The sequence below is a fragment of the Beta vulgaris genome, chromosome 4 (assembly GCF_026745355.1).
Source record: "Beta vulgaris subsp. vulgaris cultivar EL10 chromosome 4, EL10.2, whole genome shotgun sequence".
NCBI classification, from domain to species: domain Eukaryota; kingdom Viridiplantae; phylum Streptophyta; class Magnoliopsida; order Caryophyllales; family Amaranthaceae; genus Beta; species Beta vulgaris.
Window position 1 is genome coordinate 66,321,060 of NC_079205.1, and position 17,640 is coordinate 66,338,699.

The 17,640-nt window shown below is 34.5% G+C and overlaps 1 long non-coding RNA gene across 1 annotated transcript; it reads left to right on the plus strand.

Annotated features, from left to right (window-relative positions):
- The first annotated feature begins 314 nt into the window (after positions 1 to 314).
- LOC130591319 (uncharacterized) lies at positions 315 to 1,965 on the plus strand. The gene is made up of 2 exons (XR_008969216.1): positions 315 to 364; positions 1,794 to 1,965. It is a non-coding gene; the product is annotated as an uncharacterized LOC130591319 (long non-coding RNA).
- Positions 1,966 to 17,640: the final 15,675 nt, after the last annotated feature.

The window sequence follows — 17,640 nt, forward strand, 5'->3', positions numbered from 1 at the left end:
GAGGTTGCGCGGAGAGTATGTTGGTGGTGCGAGGGTGTGCGAGTCGAGGGGTTGCGAGGGCTGCGTGAGCGAGGCCTGTGTGTCGAACGAAGGCTGTGCGAGCGGTTTTGTGAGGACAGAGCGAATCGAGGGCAGGCGAGCTTGTGTGCTGTTGTGCGAGCGAAATGGTGCGGAGATCGAGACGAGTGCGCGACGAGTGACGCTTGAGGGTTGGTGCGAGGCTCGCGTGAGCGACGAGGCTCGCTGCTGCTGCTGTGCGCAGGTGTGTGCGAGGTGCGGTGCAAGCTAGGCGAGGCTGTGCGACGAAGTTGTGTGCCGTTGCCGGAAATTGGTCGCCGGAACTTGATTTCCGGCGAGCTTAACGGTATAAAACATTTTATATATTGAAATATTTATATTAAGTTTAATTATAATTTATGTTTTCATAATTATGTTAAATTATAATTAGTTAAGGAATAATCCACATCAATGAGTTCATTTTATTATTCTGACTATAGTTGCGAATCTGACTTTGGACATAATACTGGATCGGACCTAAGAGTTTTGGACATAAAACATGGTTGGACTTATAAGTTAACTGGTTTGGTAAAGATAGTGGACTAATGACACTAACTAATATTAGTATGTTCACTAGCTTTGACTCCTAAAAGACGTTAAACTCTTATAATAAGAAAAGTAACGAAAATTCATAAACAAGGGGTTTAGTTAATCGTTTACTTCGAATTATTAAACCGTATAGTCTTATTTACGTAGTAGTTGTTAATATTACCAACGACGTAGCACTAAAGCTTTTATTTAACGGTTTAGGTCCCAATTTCATAAGCGGAATGTTCGATTAAGACAGCGAAAATTCTCTGTTACAAGGTACGTACGCGTACCAGTTTAATCCAAGTATTAGTATCATGATTAGGTTGCAATCTATGTTATTGGAACCTAGAAGCATGATAGGGAATGTTTGATTGATTGAGATTGTCTGGTTAGACATTTGTAATTGAAATTGATATGTTGCATTGGAATGCGTAATTCTATTGTAGTATTTCAAAGAGCATTTTTAATCTATCCATAGTGTAACAAGGTTGTTACAAGAGATATGATTCGAGCATAAGAGGACAGGTAAATGATTCTATGTATCCATAGTGTAACAAGGTTGTTACAGGAGATACGATTTGAGCATTCTAACTAAGAGTACAGGTAAATGATTCTATGTATCCATAGTGTAACAATATTGTTACAAGAGATACGATTTGAGCATTGTAACTAAGAGAACAGGTAAATGAATATATGTGGTTATGAAATGAATGGTTAATATTAAAATGAATTATGGCAATATCTTGTAGCTGGACTCCCTACAAGTGATGAACAATGGGGGGAGTGTGGGACTTGTCCTACGCTCCTACGCAGGCCTACTGTGACGACAGTAGTGTCCTTATATTTTTGACACTCAAGTAGGCGGAAGGTTCCGTTCGATCTTGGGGTATGCATACTAAGGTGATGGGTGTGAGACGGAACAAAACCGTATTTGCATTTCATCTAACAGACCTAGTGTCTGTTAAGGATTCAGTAGCCCGTATGATTCTAGTAAGATGACGGTGCCCGTTCGATGCCAATTAAAGATTAAAGATTAAAGGTTAAAGGATGTAACATAGTGTAGCATCATGTTTAAGATTGTTCATGTGTGCACCATTTATGTTTACATGTATTCAATGGTTCATTACGTACTCAGCATAGCTGATTGTGTGTTATTATGTGTTTGATGAACTGCGATGAACCATTGATGCTACAATGGGGAGCAGACTAGGTGTGCTGGTGCTGCTGCATAATCTCGAGCATACGGGGACTAGGCTTGGGTATTTACATTTAAAGCATTTTGAAATAAGTATTATTGGTTTTTCTAAGACTTATATATGGTTTGTGGTTTGAATGAAAGGGGTCATTGATGATTCCCGAGTTGTATTTATATTTTAATTCCGCTGCATTTTAGTTTTCAAGTTAATGTTTTAAGTTATCGTTAACCCTTATTATGCCTTGTGTTCCATCGCGGCGGTAACGCCCCCGAGATCGACGCGACGCAGCAGTGGTAGGCGCGCGTGGATTTTGGGGGTGTTACAGCAACGCATCTGCAAACCTGTAATGTCAATGCAATACTGACTCTGCTCACCAGAAGGATCATCACAGGATCAATAGGCAAAGCCATGATCACACACACAACAAGCACGTAGTCAGCAAAGCTGAGTACTACATATCAAACACAAATAATCCTAAGCATGATACTACAAACATAACTTGTAGGAATAAATAATAACATAAGTAAATAATACTCTACAGACAACTTTTACTGAACTACACTTGACCCAACTTTTATTACTTTAATGGAATAGTTATTGGACGAGTTGACCAACCAAAAATAGGAAATACGGTCATGACTCCGTAAACCAGAATGACCTACGATATCGAGGAACCTTTGAACTAAAGAGGAATGGTGATCAATCCAACCCTCGAAAATACATATCACGGCGGACTATGTATCCCAACCCTTAGTGTCCAACTCTAGACGTGCACCAGTCTAAAGTCTATAACTTATTCTCGTTTCACTTTACGTTAAATATATTTTATTACTTGTGTTGACACCACAACAACCAAATAACACAATTCAATAATCACATAGTCATAACAACATTCTTTTTATCTTTGGATTAACAAGTGTTCACAACTTATCAATCAAGACTCCTTTTATTTCTTTTTATCCTTTGTTGAACCTAGCCAACAGAACTCCGTACCTTTACATAGGTATAATCCATACTTACCAAATAAGATCCACAGTTCTTATAAGATAAATTAATAATCTCCAAGAAATCTATGTAACACATGATTCCAACTTACTTAAATTAATCCACTTACGAATTAATACCAAAACTGAACTTATTTGCTTGCATCAAACTTCCATACAAACAAGTCATACTCATACATATTCTCAGTTTACATGTAGCACACAGGCAAGTAACATGTAAAGCAATTATAGTAAATCATATACATGAACAACAAGGTCCTATACATGATACTAATAAATAAAAACATCCCTAAGGCATGTTTCTAAACCATATAGCACGTAGACTATGTACGTACCTTGTGTAAACGCAACGGTAGGCCATTTTATGCTCTAAAAGTCCCCTACTATGAATTCTCCGCCTAGAACAATAAAATAATCAAGTAAATACTTGAACTAAAAAAATTACAGCAACTTTAAAACGTCCCAAACCCTTTTAAACGTCTTTAAAAATCATTTTTATAATTTAAACTCTCGTTATTTTTAATCCCTAGTATAGTACAACTATTCTAGTGATTAAAAATCATTAAAAGCCTTAAAATACTAACTTTCTGAATTTCCAACATTTATAAAATTTTCTAAACCTTCTGAAAATATTTTAAATGCATATAAAAATCGTATTCTAATCAAAATTCATATTCATACTTTAAATATACGGTTTCTAGTGATTTAAAACCCTAAAAACCATATCTAAACTAAAAATAATAAATCTAAAATTTTTTTACTTTTATACATATGAAAATCGAAACTAAATTCTTCATAATAAATAATAACTTAAATCATAAACATGTAAATAGTAATAAAATAACAATAAAAATTAGGACTTTAATGGAATCTTAAGGGAGAAGTAAAGAAAAACAACCGAAAATAGGAGGAAGGAGAGTGCCGGCGGCTATGACAGCAGCAAGGAGGTGGCGGCAGCAGCTTTCTTGGTTCAATCAAGGTTTTGTGACGTTTCTTGTTCAACAAGAAACGTTACTTAGCAAAGAAGAAACAATCTTTGAGAGGAAAATATGAAACTCACGTTCAAGAGGAAGAGGAGAGAGAAAATGTCGAGTGAGAGAGAGAATTCGGAATTACGTGCAAGGGAGGAGAGAGAAAATAGAGTGTAGGGCAAAATATTTGGGTTTTTAGGATATTTAAATAGGCTAATCCTTCTGGGCTTAGGAAAAGAAATTTCAATAATTAAAACTTTGATGACTAACAAGATGGGCCTATTAGGACTTTAGTCATCAAATTATCCTTTCCCTTTTTATTACTTTTGGGCTTTCGATTCCATTAAGTTTTCTTTTTCAATTATGCTTTTAATAATTAAACTCTTATTTAAAACACGCTTAAGTAAAATATTACAAATTTTATTAAGCTAAGAAAAATATTTTTAGTTGACTTTTAAAATAGTCAACCCTTTTTAAAAGTCAAATCATTTTCCAAACTCATTTGGATTTAAATATAACTACATAAATACCTTAATATATTTATGAAAATCCTTTAAAAAATGTGGGGGATTACATGCATTATAAGTCGTGCCTCACCCCATATGAAGGTTTTCGACGAAAAATATGACCGGACCCGGATGAGCCCTAAAACAGTCAAAATTGAAGGTTATAAGTCACGCTTTTCGAAAGATTTCAATAATTTTTTAAAATCTCTATGTTCGGTGACCTGTGAGTCATTTTTCATGATTGCTTAAAACTATCCTAAAAAGGCAATACAAAACCTTTTGATGACTTTGGCTTTTCCTATTTGGGGCCCTTTCGGTAAAATGTGCTTTATAGTGCCATTTTATGAGAAATCAAACATATTTTCAAAAATTTAGACGGTCGAAGTTCCTTCAGATGCCAGTTTTCTAAAGACTTCAACAATTCTTTAAAATCTCTATGTTCGGGGACCCCCGGAACACGCTTGTGAGGCATTTTTCATGATTGCTTAAAACTATCCTAAAAAGGCAACACGAAACCTTTGGAATACTTTGGCTTTCACTATTTGGGGCCCTTTCGGTCAAATGTGCTTTACAGTGCCATTTTATGAGAAATCAAACATATTTTCAAAAATTTTCCAACTTAGTGAACCGGGGTACACGCCTAAGTGTTATTTCGGAGAATTCATTAAATCAAACTAAGGATGCATCTTCTGGTCCCTGAGTATATTTAGGGTTCCTGCGCATTGATTTTAAGACGGTCGAAGTTCTTTCCGATACCAATTTTTTAAAGATTTCAACAATTTTTTAAAATCTCTATGTTCGGTGACCCCGGTACACGCCTGTGAGTTATTTTTCATGATTGCTTAAAACTATCCTAAAAAGGCAATACGAAACCTTTGGAATACTTTGGCTTTCACTATTTGGGCCCTTTTCGGTCAAATGTGCTTTACAATGCCATTTTATGAGAAATCAAACATATTTTCAAAAAATTTCCGAGTTAGTGGACCGGGGTACACTCCTGAGTGTTATTTTGGAGATTTCATAAAATCAAACTAAGGATGCATCTTCTGGTCCCTGAGTAGACATAGGGTTCCTATGCATTGATTTTTAGACGGTCGAAGTTCCTTCCGATGCCATTTTTATAAAGATTTCAACAATTCTTTAAAATCTCTATGTTCGGTGACCCCGGTACACTCCTATGAGGCAATTTTCATGATTGCTTAAAACTAATCTAAACAGACAACACGAAACCTTTGGAAGACTTTGGCTTTCACTATTTGGGTCCCTTTCGGTCAAACGTGCTTTACAGTGCCATTTCATGAGAAATCAAACATATTTTCAAAAAAATTCTGAGTTTGTGAACCGGGGTAAACGCCTGAGTGTTATATCGGAGATTTCATTAAATCAAACTAAGGATGCATCTTCTAGTTGCTTAGTATACTTAGGGTTCCTGCGCATTGATTTTTAGACGATCGAAGTTCTTTCCGATATCATTTTTTTAAAGATTTCAATAATTTTTTAAAATCTCTATGTTCAAGACCCCCGGTACACGCCTGTGAGGCATTATTCATGATTGCTTAAAACTATCCTAAAAAGGCAACACGAAGCCTTTGGAAGAATTTGGCTTTTCCTATTTGGGGCCCTTTCGGTAAAATGTGCTTTACAGTTCCAATTTATGAGAAATCAAACATATTTTCAAAAATTTTCCGAGTTAGTGAACCGGGGTACATTCCTGAGTGTTATCTCGGAGAACTCATAAAATCAAACTAAGGATGTATTTTATGGTCTCTGAGTAGACTTAGGGTTCCTGTGCATTGATTTTTAGACAGTCGAAGTTATTTCAGATGCCAGTTTTATAATGATTTTAACAATTCTTTAAAATCTCTATGCTCGGTGACCCCCGGTACACGCCTATGAGGCATTTTACATGATTGCTTAAAACTATCCTAAACTGACAACACAAAACCTTTGGAAGACTTTAGCTTTCACTATTTGGGGCCGTTTTGGTCAAATGTGCTTTATAGTGCCATTTTATGAGAAATCAAACATATTTTCAAAAATTTTCCGAGTTAGTGAACCGGGGTACACTCCTGAGTGTTATTTTGGAGATTTCATAAAATCAAACTAAGGATGCATCTTCTGGTCCCTGAGTAGACATAGGGTTCCTGTGCATTGATTTTTAGACGGTCGAACTTCCTTCCGATGCCATTTTTATAAAGATTTCAACAATTCTTTAAAATCTCTATGTTCGGTGACCCCCAGTACACGCCTATGAAGCATTTTTCATGATTGCTTAAAACTATCCTAAACAGACAACACAAAACCTTTGGAAAACTTTGGCTTTCACTATTTGGGTCCCTTTCGGTCAAACGTGCTTTATAGTGCCATTTCATGAGAAATCAAGCTAAGCATACTTTCAAAAAAATTCCGAGTTAGTGAATCGGGGTACACTCCTGAGTGTTATTTTGGAGATTTCATAAAATCAAACTAAGGATGCATCTTCTGGTCCCTGAGTAGACATAGGGTTCCTGTGCATTGATTTTTAGACGATCGAAGTTCTTTCTGATACCATTTTTTTAAAGATTTCAACAATTCTTTAAAATTTATATGTTCAATGACCCCTGGTACACGCCTGTGAGGCATTATTCATGATTGCTTAAAACTATCCTAAACAGGCAACACGAAAACTTTGGAAGACTTTGACTTTCACTATTTGGGGCCCTTTTGGTGAAATGTGCTTTAGAGTGCCATTTTCTGAGAAATCAAACATATATTTGATAAAATTCTTCGAGTTTGTGAACCGGGGTACACGCGTGAGTGTTATTCGGAGATTATATAAAATTAAACTAAGAATTCATCTTCTGGTCCCTGAGTAGACTTAGGGTTCTTATGCTTTGATTTATAAATCGGGAATACCTTGACTTTTTGGAATCAATGTCATTTGTTTATCTAATATGTATATGCGAGACTTTTGACTAATTTATGGTGAATAAAGGTGCCGGTAAAACTCTTAATTGACCAAATTGACTCCTAATGATCAAATGATAAAACTGTCACATAGACGTGTACCCGGGTATTGAGAACAAATTGTCTGATGAAATTTTTTCGAATTAGTTATTTTTATTTAATTGGGAATGTGATTTTTAATGTTTCCAAAATCAAAAAAGTTACTTAGGATGACTAACGAGTTATTGCTACTATCCACATTGATTCCATCTTACAAAAATATGAATAATATTCTCGGTTGGCATCCTAATAACTATAATGTTATGTTTTCTGTCTTATATATGTCCATTTGCATAGCATATATGTTTTTGACGGTATCCAAACACAATATAGTTCATTTCACAAGTTTATTTCTTTTGAATTCATGAAAATTGTCTCAGAGTCGTGTATCCCGGTCTATGATCTTTTGACTTTGAACGGAAAAACGTTAATTCATGAATTTTTTTCCCTAAAACTTCATACTCTTTGAGACGACACATGGGTTATTGGAATAACATATAGATTTTAGGGTTTAGGGGTTTAGCGTGCATTAAGAAGTTCGAAATTTAATGTTCCAATTTTTCTTAAAATGGGTGCTCTAAATCGAAATCCAGCTCTTAGGTTATATTTTCAAGCTCTATAAGGTCATGGATTCATAAATCCAAAATCTAAATATTCATTCTTTTCTAAAATGGGTGCCTAAATTGAAATTCCGTAATGATGACCCCATAAATTGATGCTCGAAAATATTTTTTTTACCAATTTTTTTCCAAACAGCTTATTTTTTCACCTTGTACAAGGTCGTGCGTTTAGAAAATATATATAGAGAGTCTCATTTTGCCCAAAAATGAGATGCTTAAATCGAAATCCTGTAATAATGACCACATAACTTGGTGATTTGCGTGTGATATGCATCTCAATTTCTTATTATAGATTACTTTTTTCTGTTTTTTATGTGGAATTATAGGACATAGTGAAAAAGAGTGTGTGAATATGGACGATGATGAGCCTGAGTGGAGTATGGGTTGGGGTAAATTTTTACTAGCAATCCCTTAACGTGGGGTTAAGAAACTAATTTAACTTATTTTGATACCACTTTAACTTAGTTTTGGTACCAAAATTTTGTGAGATTCCATTTTACAATCTCATTTTGAATTACCAATACTTTTTCCACAAAGATAATGAGAGCATAATTAACCACAAAGATATTCGTCAAATTATTTTAATAATTTAATGATTGATTCTCCTTTAATCTTTACAATGTAGGAGTACTAAACCTAACCTCTCAATCCAATATTATACTATTAAAATAGTATTATCGCTCATAGGATTCACAAAAAAATTGAGCACTTCTTATTTCATTTTTAAATTACTAACTTTTTTTTTTTACATTGTCTAATTTTTAAATCACTAATTTGTCTGTAGTGAAGAATCTAAGTTGTAACCAGTACAACATTTTGGTTTTATCTTCAATAGAAAAATCCACATTTCTAAAGCATTTTATTTCCTTATTTGACAAATTTGAGGTAGATAAAGGGAACAAGTTAAGAAAGATACACTGAACTAAGTACTCTTTGGCTAAATAACCAAGTATTATATAGCCTAAAGAATGGTGAGGGCTTATTCGAAGGAGGATCTTAATTGTGATTGATAGGAATTTAGCCTTTGATAATTTTTTTCTATATTATATAAGGTTTAATTAGCTAGCAAGCATTTCCCTTCCCAAGTACTCAAGTATGATGATGTAAGCATCATCTCTTCTGATTAATACACTGCACGTCTCCTGCTTCCTTATGTATACTGTAGTGATGTCATGAGATGTATGGGAAAGGAAAAGTTGTAATCCAACTATCCTTATAATCGATCAGTGCAAACGTCCACAATCTTCGGCTCCCAAGTATTTCATTCTTCACTCTCTCTCCTCTATTATTATCATTCTCAATTTCTCACCTAAAATATATAGAGAGAGTTTCATCAGAACCCCAGCCTCTTCATATCTCCGCCGCTGAGCTGCAACGTTTGTTTCAGATTTTATGTGTCTTCTTATCCTGCTCCTGCAGTCTTGCTCTCATCGCGTTCTTGATCTATTTTACCTCGCTTTCTCTCTCTTAAAATTCAGACACGGGGAGATGAAGACGTGGGAGATGACATTACTATCTCTCGAACAAGCTTTTAGGTTTCACAAATTGGACTCCGATTGATCCGTTAATCAGGTATTTCATTTATATATGCTGATTTTTTTTCTTACTTTCCATCAAAGAACAGTAGCCTTTGTGTTGTTCTTCTTCAGTTAATTTATTGTCATATGTTTCAAAGATTGGCTAAACCAAATAGGACTAAGTTTTACTTCTACACCTGTTACGTTCATGATATTGTTTGAGTAACTCAAAATTGTAAAAAATTATAAGAATTTACCTAAATCAAAATTTAATCGATGATCTTAAGATCTATTGATTTTAGAATTCGAAAAACGGAAAAAAAGGTTTTTTCATAATATTTATCTGAAACAGGGGAACTAGTAGAGAGGGAGAAGAAGGAAAGAAAGAAAAAGAGGAGAGAGAAAGAGGTCATACCAACCTTAATAAAGCTCCAGGTCAAGATTTCAATATATGGCATGCAGTTTGATCTTTTCTTATAACTAAGAAAAATGGTTTTACTCGATGTCAACTTTTGTAACTAAAAAAGAAGGGTTCTTTCGAAATAATTCTGGGTTGAAAATAATGGATATTTAAAATGGAAAGAAGTAAAAAAATGGAAAAAAGAGGTATCACTGTATTAGTAGAGAGGGAGAAGAAGGAGAGAAAGGAAAAAAAGGAGAGATAGATTATACCAACTACGAAAGCTTGACCAAAGAGAATTGCCTAAATGTTGTTCTTCGTGAGTTCACTCCTCGTATGTTTCAAAGATTTACCTGAATAAGATAGGAAAAGTGTTACAAGAAAAAAAAAAGTCGAAATAAAACGGAGGTAGTAACTTATTCTTCAAGCTCTGAACAAATTAAATATAGTTGTACTAATTAAACTCCCCCTCCCCCTTAATATTGATGCTTAGCATAATTGTTTGGTCATGTATTCACTTTTTTCCTTTTCAGAAATTATAATAATATTAATGTATTTTACATGCTTTTGTGATTAGTATGATAACAAAAAGTTAAGATTCAACGAAGCTCCTTCTGTCTGTTTATTAGTGATAGCCATAGATGATGGACAAACATTTGTAAAAATAGAGACTGCCACAATTGCTGCTAGAGATTTTTATATCAAGAAAACATATGACAAAGTAAGAGAATTATATTTTCTCTATTTTAACCTACTATTGGTTGTTGTTCACTTGCTCTTTCTTGGTCATATACGCATATCCACTATATGTGAAACACTCTGATGAACTCACTATCTAGTGCAAGAACCGAGGTCTAGGTCCTTGGCATGTCCTATATGAAACCTGATGGTGGTCTTTTAGAGAGCCTTCTTTCAGATATAAGTGGGTGATCTTCTATATCATGTTGAAGCATTATTTATTTTGCCACCTCTCACCTTACCTTGCTAGTGTTCTAGAGAAGGGGTTTGGACTTTATCGTCCTGAGGGATGTTGTTTTGGAGCAGAGTTGGGAGCTTACTAAATTAAATTATGTATGAATGTGTACTGTCAACACAAAACTGTGGAGTTGTTACTGTTGTTGTTACTTTATCTTGGAATCAAAGTGAAAGACTTTGGCTAATCTTATTTTATTCAATGACTCATTACCATATTTGCCTACGAGCTGCTATCCCTTGTTCCCTTGTCAATATCATTTATTCAGTGAGGATATAACAATTGTGTTACCATTGTAGTGAACTTAAGCACCTAAAATAGTTAGTGATTTGAGTTGGTGAGCCACATCACCACGTTTCCTAAGTGCTGCTATCTTTATATGACTATGAGATTTTTTGGTTGTTGCCCGTGTGGTTATGTTCTGCGTGACTTTATTACGAGTAGTTTTGTTCGCTATGCCTCTGCTTGTTTGTTAAATATTAAATAATCAGTTTACCCATTATTTGAAGAATGGTGTTGATTATAGGCTTTGACTTATCTAGTTAGCCCGTTGGGTTACACTGATGACATCTACCAACTATGTTCTTTATCTTGCAGGTCATTCCTATATTAAGAGCTGGTCTAGCACTTGCAGAGCATGCTGCCTCTATATACCTGCAACAACGACCTATCATTTAGGTATCTTATACATTCACCCCACCTTCATTCAAGCATCTACAAAATCTTGTACATTGAAGATGTTTTCTGTCACAAACATGTGTTTTGCTTGCTTAAATCACAAAAAACAACCTGAATGCTAACCATACCTTTTTGTACTTTTTTTTGACAATATTCAATTTCGCTAATAATACAAAATATATTAAAAGATAAATTCATCTATTAATCGGACTTAATAGAGATAAGCCTAAATTTCTTATATTGTTTTTATTTTAAGCATAGAAAAGATAAAATCTTAGAGGAAGTTTGGAATCATACTATATGCAATTGTATTCAACACCCTCCAAACTTCTAACGATATTTCTCACCATATTTAATTTTTCAAAATTTCCATTAAAAAATATCTATTAAATTTCAATGCCTTCATATTATCCTTATCGTATTGTAAACCTCTTCCAATTCTCTTCATTTTTAATCTTCACCTCATCCATGCCTTTACAAAACCTTGTTCATTGAAGATGATTTTTTTGGATACCAACATGCGTTTTGCTTGCTTAAATTACACAAAACAACATAAATGCCAACCATATCTTTTATTACACATGTAAGCAAATTGTGGATAAAAAGATGCAAGTACAACAAGTACTTGTTTTCATTTCCACCTACACATCTTTAATACTATGTATTTGGAAAAAAGAGTTAAGGAGGCATATTATTAAAAATGGTAAACTAGTTTATTTGTTCTTTTATTATTTGGTTACTTTCCATGTTAATAGTTCATTCACGCACAAAGAGCAAATAGATAAGAGTGTGCTTGTGACATGCATGTTTAAGTTAATGTTATGGCAATGAAAATTAATGACTGTAGATCATGTGAATGAAAATTGGGTTAACACGTTGCATACTGTATTTAGCTACAAACTAGTTAACGTACCCATTTGTATCGTTTATGCTTGTGGTAATATTTGATGCGATACCAACAATTCTTAATTAAGTAATAGCTATATTCCCATGTATAATCGCTTGTACTCCTCCTCCTCTAAGAAAGACTACCCCCTCGATAATGATATGTACTCAATTGAGGAAAATTGAATATCATCTTGTTGTATTGGGTTAATACCACATTGGATTAACACCTTACATAGTGAATTTAATTATAACCTAGTTAAAAGTTAACTTCAACACAAATATGACATAATAGACCTATTTGCATCGTTTATGCTTGTGGTAATACTTAAGAGTAAATAAGTACTCCATCCGTCCCATAATATAAGTCTCGTTTTCTTATAAGGTATCCCAAAATATAAGTCTTATTTCTATTTCCAATCAATAATTATACCCAGAATACCCTCATGAAAAAAGTTTAATTCCTAAAATGTCATCATAATTTCAGCTTCCAATGCACCATTATTAATGACAAAATGGAATCTTTTACCTCATTGAACTACTCTACACATTAAACCATGCAACATTAAATGACAATTTTTATTTTTTGTTAAAAAGAAAAAAACAATGTAAGTGTTTCTCAATAAAAATAATTATTTTATTCAAATAAAACAAGATTTCATTTAACCTTAATTCTCGCGTAAAAACAGAATCAGGACTTATATTATGGGACGGAAGGAGTAATAAATATAATAGCATGAACAACTTTTCGCACCCTTTTGAGAAAAAAGGACCCCCTATAATGATATGCTCAATTGTGAAAAATCGAATGTTATCTAACTTACAAATCTTCTTTCCTTTAGACAATTGAAAAGCAAAGTTACATACAAGATTACGCACATGTATGTTTAAGTAGGTAATTGAACTTATTTTTAAGCAATGACATGTATGTAAGATCATGCGAATGAAAATTGGATTAATATTCAATTGGGTTGACACCTTACTCAGCGTATTTAGCAAACTTAGTTAAAAGTTAACCGAAGTTGTACACAAATATATGACATATAAACGATCTTTTTTGTATGGCTTATTCTTGTGGTAATATCTAATGTGATATTAATAATTAGTAAATTAATAATAGATATATCACCCTCAAGAACCTCCCATACTCTTTTAAGCAAAAAAGAGTGCCAAAAATCGAATTCATCTTGTTGTATTAGAATTCCTTTATTTTAATAAAGGGATTAAATAATGTAGATTATTATGGTTTTGGTGAATGCTAACACATTGAAGTTTAAAAATAATAAATATTTAATATTGCATTGTAGTGTTTAAATGTTGTAAAAGAAACATTGTTTTGAAATATAGATTTTTCTTGGTTTCTAAGTTTTATTATGTTGTGCTAAATTGTATTATTAAATGTTTTTTTTAGGTACAAAACTAAAATAAAGAATAGCATCTAAAACAGATTGAGTAGCTGGTCGTTCAAGGTGCTTGGTAATTGTTATTATATTATTAATAGCTATTTTTTATATTTATATTAAGTTGATGGCCAAAGGGCCGGTGCAGTTAGTTCGGTGTTTATCGTTGCATTGTATGTATACTGTATTTAGATGTGTTTTGGTTAGGGTTATAATATATATTAAGTTATAGGGCTTACAACTTAGGGTTTAGGGCTTAAGGCTTAGGGTTTTAGGGTACTTAATCCATTATTCAAAGAAAAATTTAGCTTGAATTTGCATTGCGTTCACACTTCACATGTACGTATTAGTACTAGATATAACTATTATTATTAGTTGTAATGTTTTACTCTATTTAGTTACATTTTATAGCATCATTAAAACTTAGAATCATGATTAGAGAACATAAATTGTATGTTATGAAGTAATGGTACTTACATTTATGTTCCTATAATAAATTTTTCATATGACTTGTTATACTTCTTCCGTTTCTTAATAAGTGCAATATAGAGAAAGTGGGGGAATACCAAGGAATGTAGAGAGAGAAAGTTGGGATCACAATAAAGTAGAGTAATTCAAGTGATGAAACAAAAAAGTTGTGGTCCCTTCTTGCTTTTTGGTGGCATATTTGTAATAATATTGAACTTTTTTTACCATTTTGAGCTTGCTTGCACTTATTGTGACTATTCCAAATAAGGGAAATGTTGCACTTATTAAGAAACGGAGGTAGTATATGTTATATTATGAAAAAAATTCTATGGTTTTAGGGTTTAGGGCTTAGGGGTTAGGGTTTTAGGGTTTAGGGTTCGGGGTTCGGGGTTTAGGGTTTATTAGGGTTTAGGTTTTAGGGTTTAGGGTTCATTAAAGTTTAGGTTTTAGGGTTTAGGGTTCGGGATCTAGGGTTGAGGGTTTAGGGTCTATGGTTTTAGTTCAGGGGTTTAGGATTTAGGGTTTAGGGTTCAGGGTCCAGGGGTCCAGAGTCCACGGTCGAGGGTCCAGGGTTTTTGGGGTCCAGGGTTTTGGGGTCCAGGGTTTTCGGGGTTCGGGGTTCGGGGTTCGGGGTTCGGGGTTCGGGGTTCGGGGTTCGGGGTTCGGGGGTTTCGGGTTCAGGGTTCAGGGTTCGGGGTTCGGGGTTCAGGGTTCGGGGGTTTTTAGGGTTCAGGGGTTTTTAGGGTTCAGGGGTTTTTAGGGTTCAGGGGTTTTTAGGGTTCAGGGGTTAGGGTTTAGGGTTTAGGGTTCAGGGTTTTAGGGTTTTAGGGTTTTAGGGTTAAGGGTTAGGGGTTAAGGGGTTAAGGGGTTTAGGGGGTTCAGGGTTCAAGGTTCAGGGTTCAGGGTTCAGGGTTCAGGGGTTTTTAGGGTTCAGGGTTTAGGGTTTAGGGTTCAGGGTTTAGGGTTTTAGGGTTTTAGGGTTTTAGGGTTTTAGGGTTTTAGGGTTTTAGGGTTTTAGGGTTTTAGGGTTTTAGGGTTTTAGGGGTTCAGGGTTCAGGGTTCAGGGTTCAGGGTTCAGGGTTCAGGGTTCAGGGTTCAGGGTTCAGGGTTCAGGGTTCAGGGTTCAGGGTTCAGGGTTCAGGGTTCAGGGTTCAGGGTTCAGGGTTTCAGGGTTTCAGGGTTTCAGGGTTTCAGGGTTTCAGGGTTTCAGGGTTTCAGGGTTTCAGGGTTTCAGGGTTTCAGGGTTTCAGGGTTTCAGGGTTTCAGGGTTTCAGGGTTTCAGGGTTTCAGGGTTCAGGGTTCAGGGTTCAGGGTTCAGGGTTCAGGGTTCAGGGTTCAGGGTTCAGGGTTCAGGGTTCAGGGTTCAGGGTTCAGGGTTCAGGGTTCAGGGTTCAGGGTTCATGTTGAAGCCTTCTTTCAGATATAAGTGGGTGATCTTCTATATCATGTTGAAGCATTATTTATTTTGCCACCTCTCACCTTACCTTGCTAGTGTTCTAGAGAAGGGGTTTGGACTTTATCGTCCTGAGGGATGTTGTTTTGGAGCAGAGTTGGGAGCTTACTAAATTAAATTATGTATGAATGTGTACTGTCAACACAAAACTGTGGAGTTGTTACTGTTGTTGTTACTTTTATCTTGGAATCAAAGTGAAAGACTTTGGCTAATCTTATTTTATTCAATGACTCATTACCATATTTGCCTACGAGCTGCTATCCCTTGTTCCCTTGTCAATATCATTTATTCAGTGAGGATATAACAATTGTGTTACCATTGTAGTGAACTTAAGCACCTAAAATAGTTAGTGATTTGAGTTGGTGAGCCACATCACCACGTTTCCTAAGTGCTGCTATCTTTATATGACTATGAGATTTTTTGGTTGTTGCCCGTGTGGTTATGTTCTGCGTGACTTTATTACGAGTAGTTTTGTTCGCTATGCCTCTGCTTGTTTGTTAAATATTAAATAATCAGTTTACCCATTATTTGAAGAATGGTGTTGATTATAGGCTTTGACTTATCTAGTTAGCCCGTTGGGTTACACTGATGACATCTACCAACTATGTTCTTTATCTTGCAGGTCATTCCTATATTAAGAGCTGGTCTAGCACTTGCAGAGCATGCTGCCTCTATTATACCTGCAACAACGACCTATCATTTAGGTATCTTATACATTCACCTCCACCTTCATTCAAGCATCTACAAAATCTTGTACATTGAAGATGTTTTCTGTCACAAACATGTGTTTTGCTTGCTTAAATCACAAAAAACAACCTGAATGCTAACCATACCTTTTTGTACTTTTTTTTGACAATATTCAATTTCGCTAATAATACAAAATATATTAAAAGATAAATTCATCTATTAATCGGACTTAATAGAGATAAGCCTAAATTTCTTATATTGTTTTTATTTTAAGCATAGAAAAGATAAAATCTTAGGTTCGAGGAAGTTTGGAATCATACTATATGCAATTGTATTCAACACCCTCCAAACTTCTAACGATATTTCTCACCATATTTAATTTTTCAAAATTTCCATTAAAAAATATCTATTAAATTTCAATGCCTTCATATTATCCTTATCGTATTGTAAACCTCTTCCAATTCTCTTCATTTTTAATCTTCACCTTCATCCATGCCTTTACAAAACCTTGTTCATTGAAGATGATTTTTTTGGATACCAACATGCGTTTTGCTTGCTTAAATTACACAAAACAACATAAATGCCAACCATATCTTTTATTACACATGTAAGCAAATTGTGGATAAAAAGATGCAAGTACAACAAGTACTTGTTTTCATTTCCACCTACACATCTTTAATACTATGTATTTGGAAAAAAGAGTTAAGGAGGCATATTATTAAAAATGGTAAACTAGTTTATTTGTTCTTTTATTATTTGGTTACTTTCCATGTTAATAGTTCATTCACGCACAAAGAGCAAATAGATAAGAGTGTGCTTGTGACATGCATGTTTAAGTTAATGTTATGGCAATGAAAATTAATGACTGTAGATCATGTGAATGAAAATTGGGTTAACACGTTGCATACTGTATTTAGCTACAAACTAGTTAACGTACCCATTTGTATCGTTTATGCTTGTGGTAATATTTGATGCGATACCAACAATTCTTAATTAAGTAATAGCTATATTCCCATGTATAATCGCTTGTACTCCTCCTCCTCTAAGAAAGAAGACCCCCTCGATAGTGATATGTACTCAATTGAGGAAAATTGAATATCATCTTGTTGTATTGGGTTAATACCACATTGGATTAACACCTTACATAGTGAATTTAATTATAACCTAGTTAAAAGTTAACTTCAACACAAATATGACATAATAGACCTATTTGCATCGTTTATGCTTGTGGTAATACTTAAGAGTAAAATAAGTACTCCATCCGTCCCATAATATAAGCTCGTTTCTTATAAGGTATCCCAAAATATAA